A 13,840-nucleotide genomic window follows, 5' to 3' on the forward strand; every position below is an offset into this window, starting at 1 on the left:
CTCCAAACTCCCACCAGCCCCTACTCACTGACAACATACAGGATTGCAGGAGCAGGGCACCAAGTTATCTGACTGCAGGGGCGCGCTACCGCCCTGTGTTCAAAGGAGGCTCCGCTGCCTGAAGCAAAGTGCTCAACTTGCCTCATTATAGGTGCGCCCCTGGTATAGCAGGTTCTGAAACAGGAGTTTAAATGAGAAATGACTCTTCTAAGTGATAAGTTTTCTGCTTGTCATCTGTTACATGGAACTGGTGAGCTCTAATCATCATGAGATGGTGGGAAAGCAATAAATCAGGTAAGGCTCTTTTCACATTTGCGTTAAAGGCCGCAGCGTTAGCCTGCGCACGGCCGCAGCTAAGCCCCGCCCCCTGCTGTGCCTCCGCCGATAGCTCCGCCTCCGGGCGCATGACGCTGCATGCGTCATGCGTCCCCTATCTTTATCACTGAGGACGCAGGCCGTGCGCAGTATGCGTTTGGCGGAGCCTGCGTCCTTTTGACAGTGCGCCGAAATTGTAACAGGTTGCGTTTGGTGCTGGTCGGCGCACCGTCAAAAGGACGCAGGAGCCGCTAAAACGCATACTGCGCACGGCCTGCGTCCTCAGTGATAAAGATAGGGGACGCATGACGCATGCAGCGTCATGCGCCCGGAAGCGGAGACGTGGCAGGGGGCGGGGCTTAGCGATGGCCGTGCGCGGGCCGACGTTGCGGCCTTTAACACAAATGTGAAACCAGCCTAATTTAATACTTTATTCAGCTCAGATTTAAACTTTATTTTATTTTTATTATGCTTTGCATACATAGTGCTATCATATTCCACATTATGGCTCACATTCTATACTTCCTATCTGTATGTCTTTAGGGTGTGGGAGGAAACCAGAGAACCTGGAGGAAACCCACGCAAACACGGGGAGAACATACAAACTCCTTGCAGATGTTGTCCTTGGGATTATGATTCAGGAACCCATCTCTGCAAGGCTTCAGTGCTAACCAATAAGCCACCGTGCTGACCCAAATGTCATTCAGACAGGTTGTTTCTGTTGCAACAGATCCATTGCGTGTTCAGCCTTGTACTGTAAAGCGAGGAGAGCTGTCTGCCTTGTCTCTTCACCCTGAGTTGCTTTTGTTGCTGAAACATCCTTACGTGATGGCCAGTGGATGTAGTCAGCCTTTACAGTGGCGGCAATAACATTTATTCTTTGCTATTTTTCTGAAATGCCCGAATCTACAAAGATAGAAGGAATACTGGTTAACAGATTGGCATGAATCATGGATTGTATCAAAAGCAACAAATTGTAACCAATATATGAGAAACAGCTTCCAGACATCAGTCTACTCTGATAGTAAAATATAAAAGCATAATACCAAGGGACCTGCGCTGCTGTCATTCCACAGTGACTGCGCTTCATGAGGCATTGAGTCAGGAAATTTACTTACTTGTTTTCACATAAAGTACATTGATAGAAGTTATATTTTATGATGTAACTGTGATACACCTTCACCTCGAGCAGCTCAGGATGGATATATTTCATGCTTTTGGCATAATCCTGCCATAACGGACCATGATTGTCTCTCGCTTCTCCATCGATCAACCAGCAGGCCATAAGGCACATCTCGTGTGCAAATATGGATCGGAATCACTCTGAAAATAAAAAAAAAGTTTATACAGGCATGAGAAGTACCGTATTTTTATAAGACTCACCTGATTATAAAGGTGCAAAGGTGTACTTAATTTTTCACACACTGCTTTTCCATGTTGGCCTAGTTTTTGTAGTTGTTGCAAAATAGATAATGACACAGTGTTATTTATAATGAGTTGTTGCTTCCTGAGGTTGTATGTACCTAATTCTAAGACATTCTAAGGATCAAATGCTTTTTTATTTTGTCATCTAATATATAAAGCTCAATGTGTGTATGTATGTATGTGTGTATGTATGTATATGTGTGTGTGTGTGTATGTCCGGGATAGGCATCCGCACCGTCGCAGCTACAGCCACAAAATTTGGCACAGTCACACGTCTGGACCCCGAGAGCGTCCTAAGCTATGTTGTGAGGCGAAATTTTAACCCCGCGCGTTCCAATTTACCAAACAATTTTGCCCCTATCTACATACTGGGGAAAAAGTGTGTGCGTGTCAAGCCCCGCCCCTCATTATGATGTCATAATGCCCCTATTTGCATAATGGGGAAACCACAATCTATGAATGTCATCATAGATTGCAATCCCCGCCGCTCATTATGATGTCATAATGGTTGACTATGGGGTGGAGGATGTGTGATGGGTATATGGGCTCTGGACTATGGGATGGCGGATATGTATGATGGGTATATGGGCACGGGACTATGGGATGGAGGATATGTATGATGGGTATATGGGCATGGGACTATGAGATGAAGGATGTGTGATGGGTATATGGGCACGGGACTATGGGATGGCGGATATGTATGATGGGTCTATGGGCACGGGACTATGGGATGGACGATATGTATGATGGGTATATGGGCATGGGAATATGGGATGGAGGATATGTATGATGGGTATATGGGCATGGGACTATGGGATGGAGGATATGTATGATGGGTATATGGGCACGGGACTATGGGATAGATATGTATGATGGGTGTATGGGCACGGGACTATGGGATGGAGGATATGTATGATGGGTATATGGGCACGGGCCAATGGGATGGAGGATGTGTGATGGGTATATGGGCACGGGACTATGGGATGGCGGATATGTATATGGCACGGGACTATGGGATGGAGGATGTGTGATGGGTATATGAGCACTGGACTATGGGATGGCGGATATGTATGACGGGTATATGGGCACGGGACTATGGGATGGAGGATATGTATGATGGGTATATGGGCATGGGACTATGAGATGAAGGATGTGTGATGGGTATATGGGCACGGGACTATGGGATGGCAGATATGTATGATGGGTCTATGGGCACGGGACTATGGGATGGACGATATGTATGATGGGTATATGGGCATGGGACTATGGGATGGAGGATATGTATGATGGGTATATGGGCACGGGACTATGGGATGGATATGTATGATGGGTATATGGGCACGGGACTATGGGATGGAGGATATGTATGATGGGTATATGGGCACGGGCCAATGGGATGGAGGATGTGTGATGGGTATATGGGCACAGGACTATGGGATGGCGGATATGTATATGGGCACGGGACTATGGGATGGAGGATGTGTGATGGGTATATGGGCATTGGACTATGGGATGGAGGATATGTATGATGGGTATATGGGCACGGGACTATGGGATGGCGGATATGTATGATGGGTATATGGGCACGGGTCTATGGGATGGCGGATATGTATGACGGGTATATGGGCACGGGACTATGGGATGGAGGATATGTATGATGGGTATATGGGCATGGGACTATGAGATGAAGGATGTGTGATGGGTATATGGGCACACGACTATGGGATGGTGAATATGTATGATGGGTATATGGGCATGGGACTATGGGATGGACGATATGTATGAGGGGTATATGGGATGGGACTATGGGAAGGATATGTATGATGGGTATATGGGCATGGGACTATGGGAAGGATATGTATGATGGGTATATGGGCATGGGACTATGGGATGGTGGATATGTATGATGGGTCTATGGGCACGGGACTATGGGATGGACGATATGTATGATGGTTATATGGGCAAGCATGGGACTATGGGATGGAGGATATGTATGATGGGTATATGGACATGGGACTATGGGATGGAGGATATGTATGATGGGTATATGGGCACGGGACTATCGGATGGCGGATATGTATATGGGCACGGGACTATGGGATGGAGGATGTGTGATGGGTATATGGGCACTGGACTATGGGATGGAGGATATGTATGATGGGTATATGGGCACGGGACTATGGGATGGCGGATATGTATGATGGGTATATGGGCACGGGACTATGGGATGGAGGATATGTATGATGGGTATATGGGCATGGGACTATGAGATGAAGGATGTGTGATGGGTATATGGGCACTCGACTATGGTATGGCGAATATGTATGATGCGTATATGGGCATGGGACTATGGGATGGAGGATATGTATGATGGGTATATGGGCATGGGACTATGGGAAAGAGGATATGTATGATGGAGGATGTGTGATGGTATATGGACACGGGACTATGGGATGGCGGATATGTATATGGGCACGGGACTATGGGATGGAGGATGTGTGATGGGTATATGGGCACTGGACTATGGGATGGAGGATATGTATGACGGGTATATGGGCACGGGAATATGGGATGGCGGATATGTATGATGGGTATATGGGCACGGGACTATGGGATGGAGGATATGTATGATGGGTATATGGGCATGGGAGTATGGGATGGAGGATATGTATGATGGGTATATGGGCATGGGACTATGGGATGGAGGATATGTATGATGGGTATATGGGCACGGGCCTATGGGATGAAGGATGTGTGATGGGTATATGGGCACGGGACTATGGGATGGCGGATATGTATATGGGCACGGGACTATGGGATGGAGGATATGTGATGGGTATATGGGCACTGGACTATGGGATGGAGGAAATGTATGACGGGTATATGGGCACGGACTATGGGATGGCGGATATGTATGATGGGTATATGGGCATGGGACTATGGGATGGAGGATATGTATGATGGGTATATGGGCATGAGACTATGAGATGAAGGATGTGTGATGGGTATATGGGCACTCGACTATAGGATGGCGAATATGTATGATGGGTATATGGGCATGGGACTGTGGGATGGAGAATATGTATGATGGGTATATGGGCATGGGACTATGGGATGGAGAATATGTATGATGGGTATATGAGCATGGGACTATGGGATCGTGGATATGTATGATGGGTATATGGGCACGGGACTATGGGATGGAGGATAATTATAATTTGCTATAACTAACCACAGTTAGCTACTATGCCCGGGCAGCGCCGGGCTCTTCAGCTAGTGATATATAAATCCATAGAATTCAAAGAGGGTGTACTTACTTTTTCTCATGATTGAATGTACAATGAGTATATAACATGTATGACAACCCAAGTAGCAGCTTTTTACCATGTATACACATTATGCTATGAAGCTGTTGGAAGTGATGTAAAATTTACCGGCAGAATCCAAGACTTTATCGGAAAGTTCTATAATGGAGTAACGCTGGTTATTCTCCTTCATATGGCACCATTGACCAGATGTTGTGGTAAGCCTCTTATTCCATGTAATTTTCATTTTGTCAGGAAGCTAAAAAGAGGAAACAAATTCCATTAGATCTGTAAACTCTTAGGTCCCAATCTAACAAAGTACCCAACGCGCATATGTAATTTACATTGCTGGTCTCCTTATATTGGGCATGGGGTATTTTGAGAAGTTCAAGTTGTGAGAGCAACAACAAAAATAAACTTATTATACAATGTCCAAATGTCAAGTAAATGGATTTATTTAAAAATGTAAAAATCCTTTGAAATTCAATAAAAAATCTGAGAATCTCTATGTCTATACATAGTGGATCTCATGTATGGTCTCCACTTGTTCCATAGATAAAGAAGAGCGTTTTCCCAAGCTTTTCAATAACTAATTTTCAGAAGAGTAACAAAGATGTTAGGGTGATCTCCAGAATGCCAAAACTGCTTTTCTTGGAAATATTTGTGGAAGGAGGGAGATGATGGATTTGTCATGTATAACCCAGATAGTGATGATAATATACCTAACTCATATTTTATTATACAGATGGTACAGTGGTTCCGCTAGCTCCATTTTAGTCTCCTTGAAGTTTAACACATACATGGAACTGGGTGATATGATTTTTTCCTGGAAACAACCTTGGATTTTGCACATTGGCATACTAGGAAATATAAGGACTCATCTATAAATTCACAGGAAACATTTCTTACCCATTTCATGGTTTCATAGAGATATTTATGTACAACATAAGTCACCTCTCCTCTGTGTCCTCACTATCAGATGGTTTATTATCTATACAGAAATATGGAAGAGTGAAAAGATTTTTTTAAGTTTTAGGTTCAAAACTGATGATTTTGCCAACAAGGCATGTGTGCATGCAGGTCAATACTGGAGAGGGGTCTATAAACATAGAGTCTGGAGAGTCAATAAGACTACAAATATAGATCCAAACCAGAGCAGAATACATCACTGTCCAGACTACCAGAGGTCCACAGAATCCTACATTGTGTCCAGGATTTGACATTGTAATGAGGTCCACGCACTACAGGACCCAGAAGTTTTAGCAGACGTCTACCCCACCAGCTTCTCAGTTAAACTACCCTTATGTATGATATGATGCATGTATTCAGTATAAGATTATAAGTGAACATGTCTTACGCAGCCGGACTGTGGACTCTCAAGAATCTCAACATTCCTAGCAATGTTTTTCAGAAAATAAATGGTTGTCAGGAGATAAATGGAAAAATGGAAGCTGACATATGATTTCCAACTAGATATGAAAAGTTAAGTCAGTTAACATGTTCTGAACAGGTAATACTGTCAAATGAATTATTTATATTAAATCCAAAGGAAAGGGACTTACAACAAAACTCAAGCGAATTTAATTAAACTGTTATACAAAACTCTGTAAAGATAACGGTGGCCATAAGTCAACATGGTAGTCACTTGTTCTCCAATATTGAATTGTTCTTTTTACCATAACATAAACCTGAATTTTAACTGCAAGTTATTAGTTACTTTTATTTGTGGAAGTTTCTCATTATCACTAATAACATTGATGTCGTCATCGGAGCTGTGAAATAAAAGTAACAAAATATGAGCCCAACAGTAATCATTAATCCCCAAAAAGGATCTAGTAATGGAGAAGATGTCTGGTTACCTGGTGGTTGTCCGAATCACCTTCTGAAGTTACTACTTTCAGATCTGCGGGAGCAAAAAAAACAAATCTGTTTTTAGAATATTGTAATAACAATGACTGAGACTCAAGATGAAAGAAGCAAATGCTAATAAAGTATTCAGTATAGCTCAATATGTACAGTATGTAGAAAAATGATCCCATTCAGCTACAGTAAACTGAGCTGTGGCCAACTTTAGTCAACGTGACTCAACATGAGAAGAAATCCCCAAATCCCATTTCTACCTAAATTGAGAACTACAGCATGAATATTCCTAACCAATTGTTGAAAGAAATATTGAATGTAAACTCATTACCAGGGGAGTAAAAATTGTAGTCTCAGAGGGTGTGACCATGACCAGACACATGAAGTCGAGGAGTCTGCCAATGCCAACGCTATTTTCAGATAAATGTATGTCCAAGGACGTACATTCAGCCAAAATGCATTGTGCCCACAATCACCTCGAGCAGCTCAGGATGGATATAATTGACGCTTTTGGCATAAACCTGCCATAACGGACCATGATTGTCTCTCGCTTCTCCATCGATCAACCAGCAGGCCACAAGGCACATCTCGTGTGCAAATGTGGATCGGAATCGCTCTGAAGTTAAAAAAAGTTTATACAGGCATGAGAAGAAGTACCGTTTTCGCTTTATAAGACGCACCTAATTATCAAGATGCAAAGGTGTACTTCATTTTTCACACACTGCTTTTCCATGTTGGCCTAGTTTTTGTAAAATAGATAATGACACAGTGTTATTTATAATGAGTTGCTGTTTCCTGAGATTGTATGTATCTAATTTTAAGACATTCTAAGGATCAAATGCTTTTTTATTTTGTCATGCTATATAAATCCATAGCGAGGAGAGCTGTCTGCCCTGTCTCTTCACCCTGAGTTGCTTTTGTTGTGGTAACACGCTTACGTGATGGCCAGAGGATGTAGTCAGCCTTTACAGCGGCGGCAATAACATTTATTCTTTGCTATTTTTCTGAAATGCCCGAATCTACAAAGATAGAAGGAATACTGGTTAACAGACTGGCATGAATTATGGACTGTATCAAAAGCAACAAATTGTAACCAATATATGAGAAACAGCTTCCAGACATCAGTCTACTCTGATAGTAAAATATAAAAGCATAATACCAAGGGACCTGCGCTGCTGTCATTCCACAGTGACTGCGCTTCATGAGGCATTGAGTCAGGAAATTTACTTACTTGTTTTCACATAAAGTACATTGATAGAAGTTATATTTTATGATGTAACTGTGATACACCTTCACCTCGAGCAGCTCACGATGGATATATTTCATGCTTTTGGCATAATCCTGCCATAACGGACCATGATTGTCTCTCACTTCTCCATCGATCAACCAGCAGGCCATAAGGCACATCTCGTGTGCAAATATGGATCGGAATCACTCTGAAAACAAAAAAAAAGTTTATACAGGCATGAGAAGTACCGTATTTTTCGCTTTATAAGACGCACCTGATTATAAAGGTGCAAAGGTGTACTTAATTTTTCACACACTGCTTTTCTATGTTGGCCTAGTTTTTGTAGTTTCTGTAAAATAGATAATGACACAGTGTTATTTATAATGAGTTGTTGCTTCCTGAGGTTGTATGTATCTAATTTTAAGACATTCTAAGGATCAAATGCTTTTTTATTTTGTCATGCTATATAAATCCATAGAGAGGAGAGCTGTCTGCCCTGTCTCTTCACCCTGAGTTGCTTTTGTTGCAATAACACCCTTACGTGATGGCCAGTGGATGTAGTCAGCCTTTACAGCGGCGGCAATAACATTTATTCTTTGCTATTTTTCTGAAATGCCCGAATCTACAAAGATAGAGGGAATACTGGTTAACAGATTGGCATGAATCATGGACTGTATCAAAAGCAACAAATTGTAACCAATATATGAGAAACAGCTTCCAGACATCAGTCTACTCTGATAGTAGTAAAATATAAAAGCATAATACCAACGGACCTGCGCTGCTGTCATTCCACAGTGACTGCGCTTCATGAGGCATTGAGTCAGGAAATTTACTTACTTGTTTTCACATAAAGTACATTGATAGAAGTTATATTTTATGATGTAACTGTGATACACCTTCACCTCGAGCAGCTCAGGATGGATATATTTCATGCTTTTGGCATAATCTTGCCATAACGGACCATGATTGTCTCTCACTTCTCCATCGATCAACCAGCAGGCCATAAGGCACATCTCATGTGCAAATATGGATCGGAATCACTCTGAAAATAAAAAAAGTTTATACAGGCATGAGAATTACCGTATTTTTCGCTTTATAAGACGCACCAGATTATAAAGGTGCAAAGGTGTACTTAATTTTTCACACACTGCTTTTCCATGTTGGCTTAGTTTTTGTAGTTTTTGTAAAATGAATAATGACACAGTGTTATTTACAATGAGTTGACACTTCCTGAGATTGTATGTACCTAATTTTAAGACATTTTAAGGATCAAATGCTTTTTTATTTTGTCATGATATATAAATCCATAGAATTCAAAGAGGGTGTACTTACTTTTTCTCATGATTGAATGTACAATGAGTATATAACATGTATGACAACCAAAGTAGCAGCTTTTTACCATGTATACACATTATGCTATGAAGCTGTTGGAAGTGATGTAAAATCTACCAGCAGAATCCAAGACTTTATCGGAAATTTCTATAATGGAGTAACGTTGGTTATTCTCCTCCATATGGCACCATTGACCAGATGTTGTGGTAAGCCTCTTATTCCATGCAATTTTCACTTTGTCAGGAAGCTAAAAAAAAGCTGTAGTGTCCCCACACCCTGGCAACCCACAAATGAAACACAATGTCCCACCTGTTGTATGCAAAGTAGAACACTAACATTAGGCTCCGGGGTTGCTTCCGATTCTGTAGTCTCAGCTCCAGATTCAAGGTTCACACAAACAATTCCGGACTCCATGTTCATACTCAACAGTTCAACGTTACTTGAAAACAGGGGCTTTGGTTCAGACGTAGCACAGTTCACATTCAATTGCATTACATGAGCTCTCCCTATCTCTTCTAACTTCTGTTGCGCAGATGCTCCTTTCACTTCTGCAGCTTCTGTGCCCCTAGGTCTACCATCTTCCTCCCATTCCCCCTGTCCGGTTTCCATTGGAAAAAGGTAAAATGTGCACTGAGCTCTGCCTACTCCCTGCCGTTAACCCCAGATCATCTTTCGAAAGGTTACTTCTAGAGTTGAGCGACTTTTGGTTTTTTAGGGTCGCGTTTCGTTTCGTGAAACCCGACTTTTCCAAAAGTCGGGTCGAGCAAGATCGTCCGATTATAGGGAAAAGTCGGGGTCGTCCCGAAACACGAAACCCAATGTAAGTCAATGGGGAATAAAAGTCAGCAGTGAGAGGAGGACAGGAAACACACCTACAGTGCCCATTTGAATGCCAAAAGCATCAATTCTTCTTACTTAAGCTTGTCAACCTTAATTAACTTCATAATACAAGTTACGCACTGAAAAATGGGGGTTATTTGGCTAAAGTTGTGGGGGGGTAGGGCTGGCTCCAGGTTTTCATGTGCCCTGGGCGAAAGAGCGCCCCTTTAACACATACCACAACTCATCATGCTCCGATACGGCAGAGAAATAGCGGTATAGTACAATGAAAAATACTTCACTTTTTACATCTCATGACGAGGCCCATCTATTTCTCCATACAGAATCATTGGTCCCATATAATGTTTGAAACAGTATATGATGAGCTCCACATAATGCTACAGTATATGTTGGTCCCCATGGATGAAGCTCCACTGTCTTATGGGCCCAAATAATGCTCCAAACATAATGGGCCCCATTTCTAATGCTCTAGTGTATAATGGGCCCTGTAAATGCTGCTCCAGTGTCTGATGTCCACCTTTGGAATGTTCCAGTGTATGGTGGGCACCATCTATCATTCTCCAGAGTATAGTGCTCCCCAAAAATTGCTGTCCCAACATTGAAAACAATCAAATAAGTCTCCTCGCTAGGGAATCCCTGTACTTGTCTGGACTCCTCGTCGTCCCCATCTTCCATCTCACTGCACAGTATTTCAACTTTGCAAGTGCTGTGATCCTGAGCAAGCAGGGGGGGCCCACTCGTTGGCGACGGCACTGGCACAGGGCCCCTGATAGTACGGTGGTGTGTCTGATGGCGGGTGGGCCGAACCTGCACTTTCATCTGCAGCTTCCTCTTTGTCACCGTGTAAGATGGAACTGTATATGGGAAGGGTAACCTGAGTTTCATCAGGGTCAGATTCAGGCCGTGTAGCGTGCGAGGGGAATGTAGTGGTCTGGGTCAATGTACCAGCAGATTCATCGAGCAGTGGCTGGGCATCAGTGCACTTGTGTCGCCCCCAGGAGTACGGTCGCCACAGTGGCATTACCTTCTTCCTAGGGAGTGTGATGTCATGCTTGGGAGCAACGAACGATCTCTCTAGCAGGTTAACTGATTGGGCGGCGTTATTCCCACGAGTCATGACCCTCCAAACAGCGTTCATGAAGGCAAAGTGTTTGTTTTACATGGGCAGTATGGTTGCAAAGCTGAACCTTAAAGGAATGTCCAGAAGGGCACCACCAGGAGTGGAGCCTACGGTTAAATTCGACTCCACCTGGGAAACCTCAACCATGCCAGCTACAGAACAGATGCACACATTGCAAGCTTAATTCCGTTAACGAACGAGACTCCGTCATGCCCCGCGGTCCGAGTCCGGCTTACTAGAGGGACACGTGAGGCTCTGGCACATGAGATTGGCCAATAACTGGTGTGTCATGCCATTACATGTCCGTGGCTGCATGTGCGCTACACTGAAAAGGCCAGCGTTTGTCGCTTACAGGTGCAGATAACCCGCTGAACAACGTTAGTGATGGGGATCACTGATGACAATTATTACCCGCGAACAATGATTTCCCAGTAAGTGCAGGTCAACCGCAGTTCCGGAATTAGGCCTAACCGTCATTCCTGAAAAAATGAAAAACTTACGTGTGCAAACCACAGGTGCTGTAGCTTGCTTAACAGCTCGCCAGCCGTTCTCACACCCAGTATGGATTGCACGTGATTGCACAAAGGTTAGAAAGGGTACCGTATCCCCGGATAACATGTATGGATAGCGTACACATTCAAAATATATGTCTATACATCAGGAGGCAGGCTCAGACGGTGTTAGGCCCAGTATGGATTGCACGTGATTGCACAAAGGTGAGAAAGGGTACCGTATCCCCGGATAACATGTATGGATAGCGTACACATTCAAAATATATGTCTATACATCAGGAGGCAGGCTCAGATGGTGTTAGGCCCAGTATGGATTGCACGTGATTGCACAAAGGTTAGAAAGGGTACCGTATCCCCGGATAACATGTATGGATAGCGTACACATTCAAAATATATGTCTATACATCAGGAGGCAGGCTCAGACGGTGTTAGGCCCAGTATGGATTGCACGTGATTGCACAAAGGTTAGAAAGGGTACCGTATCCCCGGATAACATGTATGGATAGCGTACACATTCAAAATATATGTCTGTACATCAGGAGGCAGGTTCAGACGGTGTCAGGCACAGTATGGATTTGACGGCCCAGATTACACAGCGGAGGAGCAGGGAGAGGTAAAGATTGCAAATGCTGGGGCCCTGCCCAAGCAAGGGGGGCCCACTCGTGGGCGTCGGTACTGGCACTGGGCCCCTCATAGTACGGCGGTGTGTCTGACGGCGGGTGTGCACCACCACCGTCAGAGACACTTGATTGCACTATGAGGGACCCTGTGCCAGTGCCCGCACCCAAGAGTCAGCCTACCCACCTGTCCAGGGCAACGGCACTCGCACGGTGTCGTGCGCTAGGTGGTGACCCCGGCCATGGGGGGGAGAGGCAGCACAGTTAGGGAGTCTTAGAAAGTGGCATATGTTGATGTTGGACATTCAGCTGATGCAAAAGGCGAAATAGGTGAAGTCCCAGGAAGAGGTGGACCAAAGCAAGCCATTTTTCTGTCACCCTATGTGTCATCAGGGGAAGGTGGGACAAAATCCTTGGAAACCCATGCATGGATCATTTTAATGAAGGTTAGATCATCCACATTTTGGGTTGACAGACGGGTCCTTTTTTCTGTCAGGATTGATCCAGCTGCACTGAAGACTCTTTCCGATAGCACACTTGCATCTGGGCAAGCGAGCTCCTGTAAGGCATATTGTGCCAATTCAGGCCAGGTGTCCAGTTTAGCGGCCCAATAGTCAAAGGGGAATGACCTGTGTGGGAGAACATCGATATGGGAGGAAAAGTAGTTTGTAACCATAGTTGACAACTGCTGTCTCCTGTCACTTTCCATTGATGCAGTATTACCAGTTGTGTGAGCGGTATTTGAAAAATCAGTCCACAACATTGTCATGAAACCCCTGTCTCCAACGCCACTTCTGCTGTGTGCACCACGAACACCTCTGCCAAGCTGCCCCCGGCCCGTACGGCTCGTGTGAGAACGATCACCGCTGCTGTGTGCTGGGAATGCCTCAAGCAACCGATTTACCAGAGTTGCTTGTTTATTAGCCAATATTAGGTCAAGGTTCTCCTGTGGCATGATGTTTTGTAATTTGCCTTTATAGCGTGGATCCAGGATGCTGGCCAACCAGTAGTCATCATCGTTCATCATTTTGGCAATGCGTGGGTCCCTTTTTAGGATCTGCAAGGCATAATCTGACATGTGGGCCAATGTTCCCGGTGTCAATGATGCACTGTGAGTGCTGGTTGGAGGAGCACTTTCTGGCAAATCCACATCCCTCCAGTCACGCACAAACCCTGTACCAGACCTTGCCACGCCAACATTTTCACTTGCCCCACGAGATGCATCCTCCTCCCCTAAGTAATCATCCCCATCATCCTCCTCCTCCTCCTCTTCTTCCTCCACCTCG

At 44.2% G+C, this 13,840-nt stretch overlaps 1 long non-coding RNA gene across 7 annotated transcripts in view; it reads right to left on the reverse strand.

Moving 5' to 3' along the window:
* Nucleotides 1-736: 736 nt before the first annotated feature.
* Nucleotides 737-13,840, reverse strand: part of LOC141076099 (uncharacterized) — a 122,484-nt gene continuing 109,380 nt past the window's right edge. For 3 of the 7 annotated variants that reach the window (XR_012227409.1, XR_012227408.1, XR_012227407.1), the window contains exons 3-9: nucleotides 7,844-9,175; nucleotides 7,586-7,644; nucleotides 6,905-6,948; nucleotides 5,955-6,036; nucleotides 5,175-5,304; nucleotides 1,434-1,638; nucleotides 737-1,221 (exon numbers count right to left, since the gene is read on the reverse strand). This is a non-coding gene — a long non-coding RNA (uncharacterized lncRNA). Of the gene's footprint in view, nucleotides 1,222-1,433; nucleotides 1,639-5,174; nucleotides 5,305-5,954; nucleotides 6,037-6,762; nucleotides 6,818-6,904; nucleotides 6,949-7,585; nucleotides 7,645-7,843; nucleotides 9,176-13,840 lie in introns of all 7 variants that reach the window. The other 4 variants (XR_012227412.1, XR_012227411.1, XR_012227413.1 and 1 more) reach the window with 4 other exon arrangements.

This window comes from Dendrobates tinctorius, unplaced genomic scaffold (genome assembly GCF_039654945.1).
Source record: "Dendrobates tinctorius isolate UK_male_01 unplaced genomic scaffold, ASM3965494v1 ptg000387l, whole genome shotgun sequence".
NCBI classification, from domain to species: Eukaryota; Metazoa; Chordata; class Amphibia; order Anura; family Dendrobatidae; genus Dendrobates; species Dendrobates tinctorius.